Below are 19,440 nucleotides of genomic sequence, written 5' to 3'. Positions count from 1 at the left end.
CCAGGGAAGACTTAACACTCATCCAGAAGCTCTCCTGGGGTGGAAGATGGTGTCCCACAATGGGCTTCTCCGAAGCTAGCCTTCTCACTCTAGCAGGCCCTGGAGTTGTCCCTGGTCCAGACCTCCCTCCGTTACCCAACTCTCTGCAGTGCCAGAGTGGTCCTTGACATCCCAAATGGACATTTTCTTAAAAACCAGAGGAACGCCAGAAGTGTATGCCAAAGTCAATTCTATCATAAGAGAAAAAAACAGTGTAGGATTTCAGTGTCTCTTTCAGGCCACCAGCTGGAGCTGCCCATTTATTGTCTGGGCTGCTTTCAGCGGCAGCTGAGACTTCCCCATCTGCCCACACCCCGGCCCCGCCCCCTTGAAGGGAAAAGTTCCCAGAGGGAGGAGTTACCAGACTGCAGTGCTCAGGCTGGGAGCCACTGCAGGATGTCCCCAGGGAAGGGCTGGGAAGCTCAACACCCCCCACCCCCCCCACCCAATCCCCGTCCCATCCTGTCCCAGACCTGCCCCTGCTCTGCAGGCCTAAAGGCAGCCCCACTGAGGGCCTCTCCTGGCTTTGGCTCAACAGCTTTGCCAACAAACTCAATTACTAAAAATGAAGCTTTCTTGAAATAACAAGCAATTGTCGCAAAAGGAAACTTTCTTTTTCCAGCTTCATTGAGGTATAATTGACAAATAAAAGTTGTATATATTTAAGAAGTACAGTGTGATGTTTTGATGTAAGTATACATTGTGAAATGATCTCCACAATCAAGCTAATTAACACATCCATCACCTCGCATAGTTACCGTTGTGTGCGTTGTAAGAACGCTTAAGACAGACTCTCTTAGTAAATTTCAAGTGCATACTGCAGTATTATTAACTATAGTCACCATGCTATACATTAGCTCTCCAGAACTTATTCATCCTGCCTAAGTGAAAGTTTGTGCCCTTCGACCAACTTGTTCCCATTTCCCCCACCTCCCAGCCCCTGGTCACCACCATTCTACTCTCTGCTTCTGTGAGTTTGACTTTTTGAGATTCTACATGTAAATGAAATCATACAGTATTTGTCTTTCTGTGTCTGGCTTATTTCATTTAGGATAATGTCCTCAAGGTGCATCCGTGTTGCCACAAATGGCAGGATTTCCTTCTACAAGAGTAAACCTTGTATTGTAAATGAACATATGTAAAACATTGGAAACTGGGTTGGTAAAAAAGGGATGCTGATTAAGAAAACATGATGACTAAATGTAATGTGGTATACTGGATGGGATCCTGGGACAGAAGAAGAAATTTAGGGAATAACTGAGGAAATCTGAATGCTGTGTGGACTTTAGTTAACAATAATGTATCAATACTGGTTCATTTGTAACAATGTACGTATTGTTCATAATAGAGGAAAGTGGGTGTGGGATATCCAGGAACTCTCTGTACTATCTATCCAATAATTCTGTAAATCTAAAACTGTTTTAAATAAAAAGCACATTAAAAACAAAAAAAAAACAAAAAAATAAGGGACACTGAGTTCTGCTGACTGGTCAAAATAATGCATTCCCTGGTAATATCCCATTCAAGGGTGTTAGCCTTTAATGACATTTCCTGAGCTTGGGGACCTGCTATTCCAAATAGTGGCTAGTGAGATGCAAACTGGTAAATATAGAATGGATAAACAACAAGGTCCTACTGTATAGCACAGGGAACTATATTCAATACCCTTTGGTAAACCATATGGAAGAGAATATGGAAAAGAATGTATATATGTGTATAACTGAGTCACTTTGCTGTACAGCAGTAATTAACACAACATTGTAAATCAACTATACTTCAATTAAAAAAAAATACCCAAATAGTGGCTAGTGTACATTTTAAAGTTTCTAAGTAGAAAGCTGTTATATAGGCCTGAGGCAAGTGTAAATGTCTAGGGCTGGGTGTGTTGCCATCTTGGGAAAAACATCTATCAACCAATCCAGAATTTCCAGGGCTGTTTCCAATTTCAAGGTGATTTATGGGTCTAAAACTAAGATAGTAATCCTTTGGACTCCCAAGCCCTGTCACTGGCCTGGGTTTATGGCTACAGTTGGCAACGTGGGGTGAGGACCCAGCCTGCAGAGGTTCCCCAGGCCATATTCAGGGCCTTGGATGGGCTTTTAGTTGATGACTGAGAGGGCAACCTGGCAGGACCATGGAATCCCTAGGTCATATTCCTCCCCGGGACCCTAGATTTTATCAGCAGCTGAACTACGGGGGAGCTCGTCCTCCTTGACCAGAGCCTGGCTGGTAGTTGTTTGGTGCTTCAGAGCACTCGGTGGCATGGGCCTGAAATGTATTCCACCTGTAACGAGAATGGTTTTGGCTTAGAAATCCATCCGAGTTGTACTACAAGGGATAGGGTCTGGGCCCGTGTACCACTTCAGTGACCAGGCAGGCTGTGGTGTTTGCCAGGAGTGAGCAGGTTAACCTGAACTGAGCAATCTGTTTATAAAGTAGACGAAGTCCTCAGGGCACAGGGATGGGCCCTGATACATATTGAGGGATAAGGAGAGAGACCAAGAGGGCTATTCGTGCCTCCTCCCCCCACCCCAACTCCTGACACTTCCAACCTACACCAGAAACAAAGGACTGAGCAATGGAAATGAAAACCTAGAAACAGACAAGGGGTGAAACAAAATATAAGCAAGGGAACAGACAACCCCAGACAAGTATGAAGAAAAACACATATAGGCACATCGTAGTCAAGCTGCTGTAACAAAAGATAAACTACTGTAAACCAAGAATATCTTGAAAGTGGCCAGAGGAAAATGGCATATTTCATAGAGAGACGTAATCATAGGAATTACAGTCTTCCCCCAGTATCCTAGGGGCATTAGTTCCAGGACCAATCCGTGATGCTCAAGTCCCTTATATGCACAGTAATTGCATATAACCTACGCATATAATCCTCCCGTATACTTTAAATCTTCTCTGAATTACCTATAATACCTAATATAATATAAATGCTATGTAAATAGTTTTGCTTTTTGGAACTACCTGGATTTTTTTGTTTTGGAATATTTCCAATCCACCTTTGGTTGAATCCACGGATGCAGAACAGGCGGATATGGAGAGCTAACTGTACTGCTGACATCTCTTAAGAAAACATGAAGGCCAAAAGGGCAATAACATATTTAAACCACTGGATAAAGAAACCTTGTTCAGCCAAGATTTAGTATAAATTTGCCTTTAAAATCAGCTGAACCTAGAAATATTTGGAAGTGGTTGGCAGGTTATTGAACTCTTTGGGTTTTGGGTCTTCTGAGGTCAGTTTTAGTAGTTCAGTTTTCTGATTCTTTTCCATTTTATCTAGTTTTTAAAAAATGTATTGGCATAAATTTGTCGGTGTTCTATTCAGATGTTTTTAATTATTAATGCTTCTACAGTTATGGCTCCTTATTCTATTGTTTGTGTTTTTGCTCTTTATCTCTGGGTTAATATTCCTAGAAGTGTAGCTATTCCATCTATGTTTTTCAAAGAATCAGCTTTTGGACTTGTTCATCCTCTCCATCATTATTTTAGTAATTTTTGTTCTTTTTTTATTATTTCTTTCATGATGCTTAGAATTAATATACCATTTCATTTCCAGCTTCTTAAAGATTGTTTCTTCTTTTCTGTTTCATGATTTTTTTTTTTTTTGCGGTACGCGGGCCTCTCACTGTTGTAGCCTCTCCCGCTTTGGAGAACGGGCTCCAGATGCGCAGGCTCAGCAGCCATGGCTCACGGGCCCAGCCGCTCCGCGGCATGTGGGATCTTCCCAGACCAGGGCATGAACCCGTGTCCCCTGCATCGGCAGGCGGACTCTTATCCACTGCGCCACCAGGGAAGCCCCATGATTTTTTTTAAAAATGTATTTAAGCATAGAAATTTATAACCAAGTATCACTTTAATTATATCCCATAATTTTGTTACATAATACTTTAAATATTTTCATTATGGTTTTTTCATAAACATGAATTAGTTTTTTGAGGGGTGCAAAGTAGTTAAAGATATTGTGATTTACGATAAATACATATTTCAGTCTTCCAGCCATAGTTCCTAGCTCACAGCTCTCAAAATTCTTGTAATTTCCTGAGAAATAAGAGCAAAGGGAGCATCTTTTGTTATAATATTTGTTCTCTTGTTCTCAGTTCCTGAAATGGCTTCAGAGCCATAAAGGTGAAATAGGTGTCTTGTTATTCACAAGCCCATTTTCACCAGAACTGGGTTTGTGTTAATGAGGTGACTTTTGGAAGTCCCCTAAGGATGGGGCACTGGTTGCCAGGGGGACCGATCATGAACAGACTGTTGGAACTTTCAGTCCCACCCCCTGACTTCTGGGGAGGGGAGAAGGGCTAGAGGTTGAATCACCAGTGGTCAATAATTTAATCAATCATGGCTTTGTAATGAGGCCCCATAAGACAACCAAAAAGCAGGGGTACTAGAAAGCTCCAGGTGGAACCAGAATGCTTCCATGTGCCACCATGCTGGACCCCAGGGCTCCACAGAAGCTCCTTTATTCAGAACCTTGCCCCATGCATCTCTTCATCTGGCTGCTGATTCACATCCTTTAATTTCCTTTGGAATAAACTGGTACTCTGGTGAGTAAGCAGGCTTCCTGAATTCTGTGATTCGCTCTAGCAAATTAATAGAACCCAAAGGGGGACGTGGGAACTTCTGATTTATAGCCAGTTGTTCAGGAATATAGATAACAACCTATAAGCCTTGAAAGCTATAAATTTCCTTTGTGAACTGCTTTACCTGCATTCCACAAACTTTGATTTTTTTTTTATTGTTAGCCATTTCAAAATATTTCCTAATTTCTCTTATGATCTCTTTTCTGATTCTTGAATTATTTAGTACTATGTTGTCCAGTTTCCAATATGTGGGTTTTCAATCATCTTTTTATTATTAACTTCTAATTCTTTTGTGGTAAGAGAATACACCCCGTGGTTTCAAAGACGTGTGATCTAACATATGGTCTATCTTGGTTAAATGGTCAATGTGCACATGAGGATAATGTGGACTCTACTGTTGTAGGTTGCAAGTTTTAATTAAGTCAAGTTGGTTGAAAAAGTTGTACACTTTTTTTATTTCCTTGCTCATCTTCTGCCTACTTTTGTGAATTACTGAGACGGGTGTTACAATATGCAACCATAATTGTGGATTTGTCTGCTTCTCTCTTTTGGTTCTTCCAGGTTTTGCTTCTTTTTTGCATATGGATATCAAACTGTTCCAGCACCATTTGTTGAAAACACTATCATTTCTCTACTGAATGGGTTTTGAATCTTTGTCAAGAATTAAGTGACCATATATGTGGGCATCTGCTTCTGGACTCTATTCTGCCCCGTTGATCTATTTGTCTATCTTGGCACCAATACTGACCATCTTATTTACTATAACACTATAATAAGTCTTGACATCAGGTAGTGTAAGTCCTCCAACTTTGTTCTTCTTTCTCAGAGTTATTCTAACTGTTTGTGATCCTTTGCATTTCAATGTGAATTTTAGAACAAACTTCTCAATCTCTACCAAAAAAGCCTTCTGGAATTTTGTTGGAATTGCCTTTAATCTATGGATCAATTTGGGGATAACTAAAATTTTGACAATAGTCAATTTTCTGATCCGTGAACATGGTATATCTCTCCATTTTATTAGGTCATGTTTAATTTTTATAGCAAAATTTTGTAGTTTTGAGTATTGGGGTCTTACACACTTTTTATCAATTGTATTCCTAAGTATTTAATATTTAATGCTATTGTAAGTCATTTTGTCTTTTAATTTGTTTGTTGCTAGCATATAGATCTACAATTAATTTTTATATATTGATATGTGTCCTGCAACCTTGCTAAACTCACTTATCAGTTCTAGTAACTTTTTTTTGATGTCATGGATTTTTTTGCATAAATGATTATGTCATCCGAGATTAAAACAATTTTACTTCTCTTTTCCAATCTAGATATCATTTATTTCTTTTTCTTGACTTATGGCACTGGATGGAACCCACAGTACCATATTGAATACAAGTGGTGAGAACATCATTGTCTTGTTCCTGATCTTAAAGGGAAAGCATTCAATATCTTACCATTAAGTTTGGTGTTAGCTGTAAGTACATTTTTTTGTAGATATCTGCAATAGGTAGAATTTCTAAAATGCTCCCCCAAAATCTTTCCACTAATCCCTTGAAAGACTGAATATACAAAATGACAATGGGCAGACCATATATAAAAAAATAGATCTCTGGCTCACAACTTCTGCAGCAACCAGCCCCAAAGAGTCAGCACTTGGTCAGTAACTGCTAGCTTCCCTAATTTTTGCCTCCACTTCCAACTTAGGAACAAAAAGAGAAAGCCAGGGCTTCCCTGGTGGCGCACTGATTAAGAATCTGCCTGCCAATGCAGGGGACACGAGTTTGAGCCCTGGTCCGGGAAAATCCCACATACCACGGAGCAACTAAGACCACGAGCCACAACTACTGAGCCCGTGTGCCACAACTACTGAAGCCCGCTCACCTAGAGCCCATGCTCCGCAAAAAGAGAAGTCACCGCAATGAGAAGCCCGCGCACCACAACGAAGAGTAGCCCCTGCTCACTGCAACCAGAGAAAAGCCCGTGCACAGCAACAAAGACCCAACACAGCCAGAAATTTAAAAAATAATAAAACAAATAAATTTTAAAAAATTTAAAAAAAGAGAAAGCCAAATATGCTACCCTTAACAATCACATGGGATGTTCTGCTTACAATTAGCCCACCTCCACCTTCCGTATGCCAAAAGCCTTCAATAAGATCTTATGGTAAGCCTTCCCCTTTTCCCACTCCCCAGCCTGATTTTGAGTCTCTGCTAAATGCAAGTGATGGTGTCTTGCCTTTGTTCTTATATCAGTGATCTTCATTTATCCCCATGCCCTGGAGTCTGCGAGCATGATGAGATCTCGCTCCTGTGATTATGTTATGTTACATGGCACAGTTGACATTAAGAGGGAAATGATCTGCGTGGGACTTATCTAATCACATAAGCCCTTAAAATTAGAGAAGTTTATGGGCCAAAGACCTTAACAGACGCCTCACCAAAGAAGATATACAGACAACAAATAAGCATATGAAAAGATGCTCCACATTATATGTCAATCAGGGAAATGCAAATTAAAACAACAATAAGATACCACTACACACTTATTGCAATGGCCAAAATCCAGAACACTAACAAACCAAATGCCCACAAGGATGCAGAGCAACAGGAAGTCTCGTTCACTGCTGGTGGGAATAAAAATGGTGCAGCCACTTTGGAAGACAGTTTGGTAGTTTCTTACAAAACTAAACGTACTCTTGGAAATTCCCGGGCAGTCCAGTGGTTAGGACTCGGCGCTCTCACACTGCCGGGTCCAGGTTCAATCCCTGGTTGAGGAACTAGGATCCCATAAGCTGAGCAGCTCGGCCAAAAGAAAACAAAAACAAAAAAAAAAAACAACTAAATATACTCTTACCCTACTACCCAGCAGTCACGTTCCTTGGTATTTACCCAAAGGAGTTGAAAACTTATGCCCACAGCAAAACCTGCATGTGGTGTTTATAGTAGCTTTATTCATAGTTGACAAAACTTGGAAACTACCAAGTTGTCCTGCAGTAGGTGAGTGGGTAAGTAATGGTAGTACATCCAGACAGTGGAATGTTATTCAGCACTAATAAGAAACGAGCTATCAAACTGTGAAAAGACAAGGACGAACCTTATACGCATATAACGAAGTGAAAGAAAGCAATCTGAAAAGACTACTTACTGTATGATTCCAACTCTATGACATTCTTGAGAAGGCAAAACTATGGAGACAGTGGAAAGATCAGCAGTTGCCAGGGGTTGAGGTGAGGAGTGGGATGAATAGGCAGAACACACGGGATTATCAGGATACGAAAAGACTCTGTATGATACTATAATAATAGATCCATTTCGGGCTTCCCTGGTGGCGCAGTGGTTGGGAGTCCGCCTGCTGATGCAGGGGACGCGGGTTCGTGCCCCAGTCTGGGAAGATCCCACGTGCCGCGGAGCGGCTGGGCCCGTGAGCCACGGCTGCTGGGCCTGTGCATCCGGAGCCTGTGCTCCGCAACGGGAGAGGCCACAACAGTGAGAGTCCCGTGTACCGCAAAAAAATAAAAATAAGTAATAGATCCATTTCATTATACATTTGCCTAAACCCACAGAATGTACAATACCAAGAATGAATGTAAGGTAAACAATGGACTTTGGACGTTGATGATGTGTCAAAGTAGGTTCATCAATTGTAACAAATATAGGGGATGTTGATAATGGTAGGAGCTGTTGAGAGGGGATACTCTGGTAAGGAATGTTGATAATGGGCGGGGCTATGCATGGTGGGACAGGAGGAATATGGGAAATCTCTGTACCTTCCTCTCAATTGTGCTGTGAAAAAAAAAAAAAAAACGCTCTAAAAAGAAACTGAAAGAAAAAATTAGAAACCTTTCTCTGATTAATAAAAAGGGAAGTCAGGCAGATTCAAAGTGTAAGAACTTGATACATCATTGTTGCTTTGAATATGAAGGGGGCCATGTGAGAAGAAATGGGGGCCTCAGGGAGCTGAGGGCAGAGCCTGAGTACCAGCCAGCAAGGAAACATAGACCTTAGACCTTCAACCTAGAACCAGATTCTGCCAGCAACTTGAATGAGCTCAAAGATAGATTCTTCCCCACGCCTCCAGGTGAGAGCCCAGCCAACATCAAAATGTGAGATCCTGTGCAGAGGGAGAAGTCCAGCGCCTTCTGATTTCTGTGTTCAATGTTCTCTTATAAGATTTTTAAATGAGGGGCAAAAAAAGCCTTTTATATTTACTCACTCATTTAATATTTCTAGTACTCTTCATTTTTTTATGTACATTTGAGTTTCTATTTCATGTCATTTTCCTTCTGCCTGAGGAAACTCCTTTTACAATTTTTTGCAGTGCTAGTCTATTGGCAATGAACTATCTCAGCTTGTTTTTATCAAAAATGTCTTTATTTTACTCTACTTTTAAAGAATCTTTTCACTACATACAGAATTCTAGGTTAGCAGTTCCTTTTTTTTTAATTTCAGCACATTGGATGCCATTCCTTTAACTTCGGGCTTACACTGCTTCTGACAAAAATTCTGTAGTAAATCTCCTTTTTGTTCTCTTGAATATGATGTGTCTTTTTTTCTCTGGTTTCTTTAAGATTTTCCCCTTTCTCACTGGCTTTCATCAGTTAGATGATTATGTGCTTTGATGTGGTATCTCTTTATTCTGCTTGGTATTCACTGAACTTGTTGAATATGCAGATTTATATTTTTCATCAAATTTGGAAATTATATTCTGATCCCTGTCTCCTTTGGGAAGACATATATGTTAGACTACATGATACTGTCACTGAGGCTCTCTTCCTTTTCATTTTGCTTCAGATATTTTTCTCTCTGTGCTTCAACTTAGAGAATTTCTATTACTACATCTCCAAGTTCATTGATTTTTCTCTTCTTTGGTGTCTACTCTACAGCTAAGCCCATCTGGTATATTTTTCACTGTAGACATTTTATTTTTTCAGCCCTAGATGTCCTGTTTGATTTCTTTTAATATCTTTAATTTCTCTCCTTATTGTCTTCAGGTTTTCCCTTGAATTTTTGAGCATGCTTATGATGGCTCTTTTAAAGTTCTTTTCTATTAATTCCATCATCTCTCTCATGTCTGTGTCTGTTTATATTTTTATCCTGGTTACGGGCGTCTCCTGGTTATGCTTCAATGAAGGTCTAACTTTTAATGGATGCTGAATGTGATGGCTTTGTGATATGTCACCTTGGCTAGGCTGAACTACAGTTCCCAGAATTCCCTTTCTAGTATGTGTCCAGTTACGGTAGGGTACAAGGGATATTTCTCTCATAGGAGTTGGAGCATGGAAGGGAAACTGCAACTATTTTGTAATACACACACACACACCCTTTCCCAGAGTTTCAATCAAACACAAATCTAGGTGCCGTTTTGAAGGAATTTTGCAGATGTAATTCAAGTCCATAATCAGTTGTCTTCAAGTTAATACAATGGAGAGTATTCTAAGTGGGCCTAACTTAATCATTTGGAAGCCTTTAAAAGAGGGCTTCGTACACTTAAAGTCCCCTTGGAATTATTATATTATATTATATATATATATATATATATATATATAGTTTTAATTAGGCTGTGAGGCAGGGGTCAATTCAAAAATACTGTTTTATTATTGCTCTACAGTGCCACCTTTGTCATAAATTATATAAATGCGCCTGCTCTTAGCTCTCCACTTCCATTCTATCAGTCAATTTGTCTATGTTTATGTCAATACCATACAGTCTAAAAGTCTTATAGTAGAGTGAGAGTGAGTTCTATCACATCTATCTTCCTCAGCAGTGTCTTGGTTATTCTTTCTATGAATTTCCATATAAATTTGAGAATCACCTTGCAAAAAAAAAAAAAAAAAAGAGGTCTCGGGCCTCCGCTGAGCTCAGAGATTCCAAACAATGACTAGATCTGAAATTCTCTTCTTTCTTCTCCCCACCATGCTTCCAGCCTACTGTGCTCTTCCCTGGCTGTCTGCCTGCCCTATGGACTCCAGGTGTGCTCAGCCAATTCCTGCAACTGTGTAAGCCAGTTCCTCTAATAAATTCATGTTCTATATATATGACTCCCACTCACCCTGCTTCTCTGATTGAACCCTGACTACTTAACCCTTACGCTGGGCGTCGTGAATATTAGGTTGTCGGGTGTCTGCACTTTGTCCTCTTCCTTTAAAGGGCATAGAAGTTAGCTCTAGCAGACAGTTATTTGTGAGACAGCTTTGCATCCTCTGATTGCATCATTTGGCTTGTTTCTAAGCTTTGCTAGGGGAAGTCAAATAGGGCTGATTTAGCCCTACTACTAATGTGTGACCCTTCTGGAGTCTTTACTAAGTGATCCAGGTGTTCAGAGGGGTTTCTCTCCTTTGGCTAGTCATAACTCAAACATCTCCGAGCCCTACATGAGCTCTGGGAATTGTTCCATTTGGGGAATTATAGTTTTCTTTGCCTGGTGATGCGGAGTTTTTTCCTATGTGGGCATAACTAAGTACTCAGCCAAAGATTCAAGGGGACCCCAGCGCTGACTTCGGGAGGGCTTTCTCTACATGGCTCCCTCCTCTCTGATCCTCTGTCTGGCAAATTCCAGCTACTCTGGCCTCCCCTCAACTCACTGAGACCACTGGCTCTGCTTGGGTACCTCTTGTACCATCATCGGGAAAGTGTCTCCAGGCAGAAAGCCAAAGCAATCTTAGGGCTCATCTCATTTGTTTCCTTTCTATTGGGAATCACAATTCTGCACTGCCTATTCCCTAATGTCTGAAAACATTTTTTTTAATATAGTTTGTCTAATGAATTGGTGTTTACGGCAGGAAAGTAAGTCTGGTACTAGATATTCCATCATGGACAAAAGTGGAAACCCACCTCCTTCTCTGGAAGATGGAAAAGACTTTCAGCGCATTCAATGCTGGTAGGAAAGAACCATTAGAGAGGAAGACGTTGAAGACAGAAAAGAGGGGGTGACTGATGGTCAAGGTCTCTGGCGAGCAGGGCTTTGCTTTGTGCATACATGGCCTTGGGGAAGAGGAGAGAAAAGAGTTGGGGACCCTACAAAGAGAGACAGCAGCTGTTTGGGTTGATGGGAAGTCAGAGTGTTAAGGCTGGAATTGTCTTAAGGACCGTCTAGTCTAAAGCTCCATTGTATAAATGAAGAAACTGCAGCTACCGGGATTGTGACTTGATCGAGGTTATAGTTTCTCTGAGTGGCAAAAGCAACTGCAATCCCTCCATTTCTGTCTCTTCCAGGTTTTCTTCCTAACTTGCACCTCTATTTCAGAAGGCTTTGTAGATTCCTTTTCCTCCACCCACATCTTCCAGACTCCAAATCCTTATTTGTGCACCAAGCCAGAAGGAGGGGTGGCTTCGGTTAGGCTTGAAGATGTGAGCTACTTCAGGATGGACAAATAAGGGAGACAAGGGTGATCTGAGTCTGGGCGAACAACCAAAGCAGAGTTACAAATGATGCATTCTTCTGGGAGCAGAGAGGAAACTGAGCCAGCTAGAGCAAAGGATTTTGTCTATGAAGGCTGAAAATTAGGGTACCAGATTATGGAGAGCTTTGAATGCCAGGGGGAGGAATTAAGAATTATCTCTGCTTTCATTTATTCATTAATTTATTTTTTTAAAGTATCAAATGCTTACTATGTGCAGTCTCTGTACTTGGGACTCAGTTGGGAGCCATTGAGAATTTTAATGAAGGGAGTGAAAAGATGAAAGAGGCAAATACCAGGATGTACATGGAATAATACCAGGTCCTTTGAAACATAATAAGTAGATTCACACTTGAATGCTGAACCTAAGAGACTGTGCTTACTACCAAATGTAAAATAGATAGCTAGTGGGAAGCAGCCGCATAGCACAGGGAGATCAGCTCGGTGTTTTGTGACCACCTAGAGGGGTGGGATAGGGAGGGTAGGAGGGAGGGAGACGCCAGAGGGAAGAGATACGGGAACATATGTATATGTATAACTGATTCACTTCGTTATAAAGCAGAAACTGACACACCACTGTAAAGCAATTATACTCTAATAGAGATGTTTAAAAAAAAAAAAAAAGAGACTGTGCTTACCTGAAAATATAGGTATTGTCTTTGTTTTCCTGACATGGGTGCACACACAGTTGGCTGTGTATTCAGTTCAGTGAATGGCAGAGCAGAAAACCCCAGAACTTGGATTCAGAAGACCTTGGTTTGGGTCCTGGTTCTGCTTCTGTGTCACTTCACTTTCTAAGCCTTTGTCTCCTTGTCTAAAAGAAAAAAGAAGAAAGAAAGAAAAGAACAAAAGACCAGAGATTTCTCTTCTGATTTAAATCCTAAAGCTTCCTTCTCTTGGCCAGAATAAGATTCATTAACTATTCAGGGATCTTTATTAAGTGCTTTCATGCTAAGCACAGTCCCAGTGGCCAGGATACAAATGGAAGAAGATAGCATCCCAACCTCAAAGCATCCCATTCCGGGATCTCATATACATTAAAATACTGTAAACGTGGGTGGATGGAGAAGCAAGGACACAACTACTTAGGTGGCCCAGCCTCCCGCGCTGAATCACTTAGACCCGTCCGGCTTCCTTTGCTGTAAAGAGTGGACACTGGGCCTCCATCAGTCACTTCACAGAGTACGGTATCCAGTGAGAGAAGAGACCTTCAGACACGTCAAGACACAAGTGTATCAGAGGTCGCGTGGTGAGCGCAGTGAGCTTGCTGGAGCTCTTGGTGGAGCCCATCCCCCTCTGAAAGGGATGTAAAGCAGATAATTTTAGACTGACTTTCCTGAGTCCCAGTCTGACAAATGGAGCCTCTGCAGCCCAGGGGCAAGTCGTATTTGAGTGCTTGGGCTGCCCCAACAAAACACGCAGACTGGGGGCTGGAAGTCCGAGATCACTGCGCAGGCAGGGTTGGTTTCTCCCGAGCCCTGTCTCCCTGACCCACAGACAGCTGCCTTCTCACAGAGTCCTCACAATGGCCTTTCCTCAGTGCTGGTGCATCTCTGGTGTCTCTTCTGTATCCCAAACTCCTCTTCCTATAAAGGCATCAGTCAGCTTGGATTAGGGCCCACACCAGCGTTCTCATTTTAACTTAATCACCTCTCTAAAGGCCCTATCTCCAAAGTCTACAGTCACGTTCTGAAGTCCTGGAGGCTAGGACTTCAACATAGGAATTTGGGGGGACCACAAGTCAACCTACAACAGAAGTCAGGTCTGGGTCTCACTGCTTAGCACAGTGGGCATAAGGATGAAGGGCAAGGGCAGGGGCAGCTCTCCTCTGAGGCGAAAGCACTGCCCATGTGCCATGGCACCAAAGAACCAAAAAAAAGAAAAAATCTGGAAGCAAGCAGGTTCCGGGGCAGGCACAGTTGCATAGAATGTGCGAACGTGGCCCTTTTCCAAAAGTAGAGAACTCTGCTCAGTTGTGTAGCTCTAAATAGTGCCTGTTGATGCTGCTGTCAGCTTTTTTCAGACCTCATCCTTGGCATCTTTGAACGCTTTGGTGAGCACCAGCATGGCCCTGAGGACGGAGGCGTTGGGTTCTTCCCTCCTGGGCCGCGAGAGCCCTCTTGCCGGCCTGTGGGCTCTGTTCATCTGGATTGTTTTCTCCTTCTCTGATCTCACTTTCAATGCTGGCCATTACTCCCAAGAAGAGAAAGGCGGGGGTCTGGCGCACCGAACAAGGAATTATTTCAAAGAAAGCCCGTTGCCATGGGAACCGGTTGTCAAATGCTTTTCTGCGCGGGAGGTGTCGAGTGGGGCCACAGATTTTCTTAAGCGCTGCCTGCTTTTCTTTTTAATTTGTGACAAGAACAATAAATGATTGGAGAGGGAGATGGGCAGGAAAGCACTTGTCTGTCAGAAATTCATCCTGACAGTGAGCCAGGGGCTTTACTTATGGCCTGTTCTAACGGAGCCTTCAAATTGCAGTGCTTAGGGATGGGGCGGGGGCCGTGGTGGAGACGGGATGAGGAAGCAGTGAGAAAGCCACCTTAGATGGATCAGAAAATGTTCCTAGAGGGACTTCCCTGGCGGTCCAGTGGTTAAGACCCTGCACTTCCAATGCAGGGGGCACCGGTTCTATCCCTGGTCGGGGAACTAATATCCCACATGCCACGTAGCGCGACCAAAAAATTAAAAAAAGAAAAAACAAAGAAAATGTTCCTAGAGCTTTTACTCCGTGTTCAGCCTCAGGCGAGGCTCTGTCAGGGATGCTGAGGAAGTCAGATTAGTCTGTAGTTTTGGACAGTCACAATCTCATTGGGGAAGTGGAACCAAGACCCATAGAATAAGAAAAATGACAGAAGCCAATGTATGATATTGACATGTGTTTCCTCTGTAAAGATGCCCCATCTACATGTACAGTACTGCCTGGAGCGGAGGCAGACTCTGAGAGTTGCATGGCTATGCATGACCCACATCCTTTTTTTTTTGCGGTACGCGGGCCTCTCACAGCTGTGGCCTCTCCCGTTGCGGAGCACAGGCTCCGGATGCGCAGGCTCAGCGGCCATGGCTCACGGGCCCAGCCGCTCTGCGGCATGTGGGATCTTCCCGGACAGGGGCACGAACCCGTGTCCCCTGCATCGGCAGGCGGACTCTCAACCACTGCGCCACCAGGGAAGCCCTGACCCACATCTTTGAATGGCTGTTTCCCTTTGCTTAGGACCAAAGCTCTGGGCCAACCACTAGGTAAGTGGTTAACTGACAGACATCTTTAAGTCCACCTCCGCTTTGGCGTCAAGGCCACCCTCTTCCTGGGGTGGCTTGGACAGTGACCGAGCATGACGCGGTACGAGCCCCCAGCCGTTCCCACCCATCACTCCTCTGCAGGCGTTTGCTCAGAGTTCCCATCAGGCTGGAGGGGACAATTCTGTATCGTGGTCTGACTGAACCCATCCCTACCCCATCCCACTTTCTGCCTTTTCCTCCCACAGGTGTTACTCCTGTGGGGGGGGGGGTATAGTTGCTTTACAATGTTGTGTTAGTTTCTACTGTACAGCAAAGTGAATCAGGTATACGTATACATATATCCCCTCTTTTTTGGATTTCCTTCCCATTTAGGTCACCACAGAGCACTGAATAGAGTTCCCTATACAGTAGGTTCTCACTAGATATCTATTTCTTACCCAGTGGCAAATATATGTCAATCCCAATCTCCCAATTCATCCCTCTTCCCCTTTGGTATCCACGCGTTTGTTCTCTACATCTGTGTCTCTATTTCTGCTTTGCAAATAAGATCATCTATAGCATTGTTCTAGATTCCACATACAGGCATTAATGTATATGTTTTTCTCTTTCTGACTTACTTCACTCTATATGACAGTCTCTAGGTCCATCCACGTCTCTGCAAATGACCCAATTTTGCTTTTTTATGGCTGAGTAATATCCCATTGTATATATGTACCACATCTTCTTTATCCATTCCTCTGTCAATGGACATTTAGGTTGCTTCCATGTCCTGGCTATTGTAAATAGTGCTGCAATGAACATTGGGGTGCATGTGTCTTTTTGAATTATGGTTTTCTCAGGGTATATGCCCAGGAGTGGGATTGCACGATCATATGGTAGCTCTACTTTTAGTTTTTTAAGGAACCTCCGTACTGTTCTCCATGGTGGCTGTATCAATTTACATTCCCACCAACAGTGCAAAAGTGTTCCCTTTTCTCCACACCCTCTCCAGCATTTATTGTTTGTAGATTTTTTTATGATGTCCATTCTGACCGGTGTGAGGTGATACCTCATTGTAGTTTTGATTTGCATTTCTCTAATGATTAGTGACGTTGAGCATCTTTTCATGTGTTTGTTGGCCATCCGTTAAACGTTTTCACTCTTAACTCATCTCAGTGTCTGCTTCTCTCAGGACCCCAGCAGAGCCAAATTTTCACGGGTCAGGAGGTGACTATTGGAATCTACAGTTAATCAGAAAATGTTGGTCATGAAGGTGGCCTTAGAAAGCTTTAGTGCAGATGTGCCTATCCTTTAGGGCTCAGGGATACCTCCGAATCTGGAAAAAAAGGCTCTAGATAGAGTTTCCAGGAGCAGTGGAGGCAGCTAACATCCAGGATGGACATGCCTCCTGGGTGCCCGAGCCCAGTGGCAGAGCGCATGCTGGGTCCTTCTGACTGTGGTGTGATTTGTTTCCAGAAGCACAGCCTTGGCCTGGTTTACCATCCTTTCTAGAGAGCCAATGACCTGCCCAACATCCTTTTCTCAATTCCTTTTCTTCTTAAATTACCCAGAGAAAATTTATGCTGCTCATCACTAAGAACCTGCTCTAATTCAGGAGCGAGGGGACACTGGATTACAGGAGGTGACTTTCCTCATGAGAGCAAAGGAAACATTGTATCTGAAAAGTCACTGGAGATGAGGCAGGTCCCAAAGAGAACGGCTAAAGTGCAACACTATTCATAAGGAAGTCTAATAATTCAGACGTTTGAAGCCAATCCCTGCTGAGCTTCTTTGAGGAAGGATGCGTGTGGATGACCAGAGATGTGCATACGGTTTTCTGCCCCGTCATCCCCAGCTCACTGAGCCCCCACCCACCTTGGCTTCTGGCTGCTGGGTACATTCCTGCTTCAGTTAGAGCCTCCAGTGAACAAGGAAGAGTAAAGGTAGGTGTCATAGGTTAAATTGTGCCCCCCCCCACCGCCGGCAAGATTCATATGCTGAAGTCTTAACCCCCCTGGACCTCAGGCAGTGACTTTATTTAGAAATAGGGTCACTGGAGATGTCATTAGTTAAGATGAGGTCGTACTGGAGTAGGGTGGGTCCCTCATTCAATATGACTGGTGTCCTTATATAAAGGGGAAATCTGGACACAGACGCGCACACAGGGAGATCGTCACGTGAAGATGAATGCAGAGGTCAGGGTGCTGCATCTATAATCCAAAATGTCAAACCCCAGAAGCTGGGGGAGAGGCATGGGACAGATTCTCCCTCACATCCCTCAGAAGGAACCAACCTTGCCGACACCCTGATCTCAGACTTCTAGCCTGCAGAACTGGAAGACAATGGATGTCTGTTGTTTAAGCCACTCCGTTTGCGGTACCTTATTATGGTAGCTCTAGCAAACAAATTCAGTGGGAGGGGGGAAGAATGCACGCCCCCATTTAGGTAACTTAGAGTTTTGGTTTGGGGCAGGGATTGCCCAGCGCCTGGTGATGGACTATGTGGAATATCAATTAGACCGCCAGACAAGTTGGGATTGGAAACTCCAGGTTTCAAGTTAATTCATATCCTGATGACATTTGCTCCAACTTCCCTTCTGTACTTAGTGTGTAGCCACATGGTTGTATTTGGAAGAAGGTAGAATTTGTAAGAGGGAGGTGGAAACTTCTTAAATCTTTGTGAACACCTCTTTCTTAGACTTAAACCAGGATAATGCTTCACTCCCCTGGTAGATTAGACATTTGCTGGAGTCCCAGCAAAGATAGCACCAAATAGTGTCTAAAAGTTGTCCCCAAAGACTAAAAAGGCTGCCATGATGAGGGCATGGGTCCAGGCTGTTGTAACAGGAATACGGGAGATAAGGAATCACCCTAGTACAACATGATGATGTCTTTCCTTCCTACCTCCTTCCCTGTCCCTCTGGGCACCTGGCTATGCTCCATCCTCGAGCTGCTCCAGAAGCCCAGCTTCTCCGAGACGTGCCCTGAACACACTAGGCTCAGTGCCTGGGGCTGATGGGAAGGTTTTCATGTTATTTTTTTTTAAGAGTCAGATGGGAAAAAATGACTGTCATAAGAATGGATTTATAATAGCGAATCCAGCTTGGATTACGTTCACATTTATACCAATACAGCTTTCATCTTTCGTCAGAGGAAGGGGCTATGTCCTGACACCAGCTGGGCTTCCCACAATGCAGCTCGGTTCTGACACTAACTGATGTTAGCACAGACGTCACAAGTTAAGGGCTCAGTCCTACAAGACCACCTTCACTTCAAACGCCAGCCACGGTCTCAGGTATCCCCAAGTTACCCATGCTTCCGCCTAGCCAGCTGCAAATTTGGGGGTTCCCACAACACCTCCCCCACTTGATAATTCGGTAGAACAACTCACAGAACCCAGGAAAGCACTATACACATGATTACCATTTTATTATAACGGAGACAACTGAGGGACAGCCAACTAGAAGCAACACTTAGGACAAGGTCTAGGGACGTAGAGGTGCAGCCGCTTCTGTCCCACTGGGGGGATATATTGGTATATTGACAAGTTCACTAACCAGGAAGTTCCCTGAGCTTTGTTGTTCGGTTTCTGTCAAGATTTCAATACTTGGGCCTGGCTGACGAAGCCATTGGCCACGTGATCAGACTCAGTCTCCAGCCCCTCTTCCTTCCCTGGAGGTGCATGGTGGGGTTGGGTGAGAATTCCAGCCCTCCGATCATGCGGTGGGTTTTCCTGGCACCAGTCTCCATCCTGAAGCTATGTAGGGGTCCCGCCATGAGTCACCTTGTCCACATAAACTCAGGTATGTTTAAAAGGGGCTCATTACAGGGACTTCCTTGGTGGTCCAGTGGTTAGGACTGCGAGCTTCTACTGCAGGGGGCACGGGTTCGATCCCTGGCGGGGCACGAAGATCCCACAGGCTACACGACCAAAAAAAAGGGGGGAGCAGTCATTATAAATAACAAAAGATGCTTCCATCATCTGGAAAGTCCAAAGGTTTTTATTTTTCTTTTTTTTTTTTTGGCCACACTGCGAGGCTTATGGGATCTTAGTTCCCCGACCAGGGATCGAACCCGGGCCCTCACCCTCAGCAGTGAAAGCACCGAGTCCTAACCACTGGACCGCCAGGGAGTTTCCTGGAAAGTCGAAGGGTTTTTGAAGATCTGTGCCAGGAACTGGGGACAAAGACAATGG

General features: G+C 43.5%; 1 long non-coding RNA gene across 2 annotated transcripts in view; it reads right to left on the bottom strand.

The window, feature by feature from the left end:
* LOC132427565 (uncharacterized) overlaps positions 1 to 19,440 on the bottom strand; it is a 47,701-nt gene that overhangs the window by 5,528 nt on the left and 22,733 nt on the right. For both annotated transcript variants that reach the window (XR_009519932.1, XR_009519933.1), the window contains exon 4: positions 12,666 to 12,841. This is a non-coding gene — a long non-coding RNA (uncharacterized lncRNA). The remainder of the gene's footprint in view (positions 1 to 12,665; positions 12,842 to 19,440) is intronic.

The sequence above is a fragment of the Delphinus delphis genome, chromosome 6, assembly GCF_949987515.2.
Source record: "Delphinus delphis chromosome 6, mDelDel1.2, whole genome shotgun sequence".
NCBI lineage: Eukaryota > Metazoa > Chordata > Mammalia > Artiodactyla > Delphinidae > Delphinus > Delphinus delphis.
Note: the sequence above shows the minus strand (reverse complement) of the source record. Positions and strands in the feature narration are given on the sequence as shown.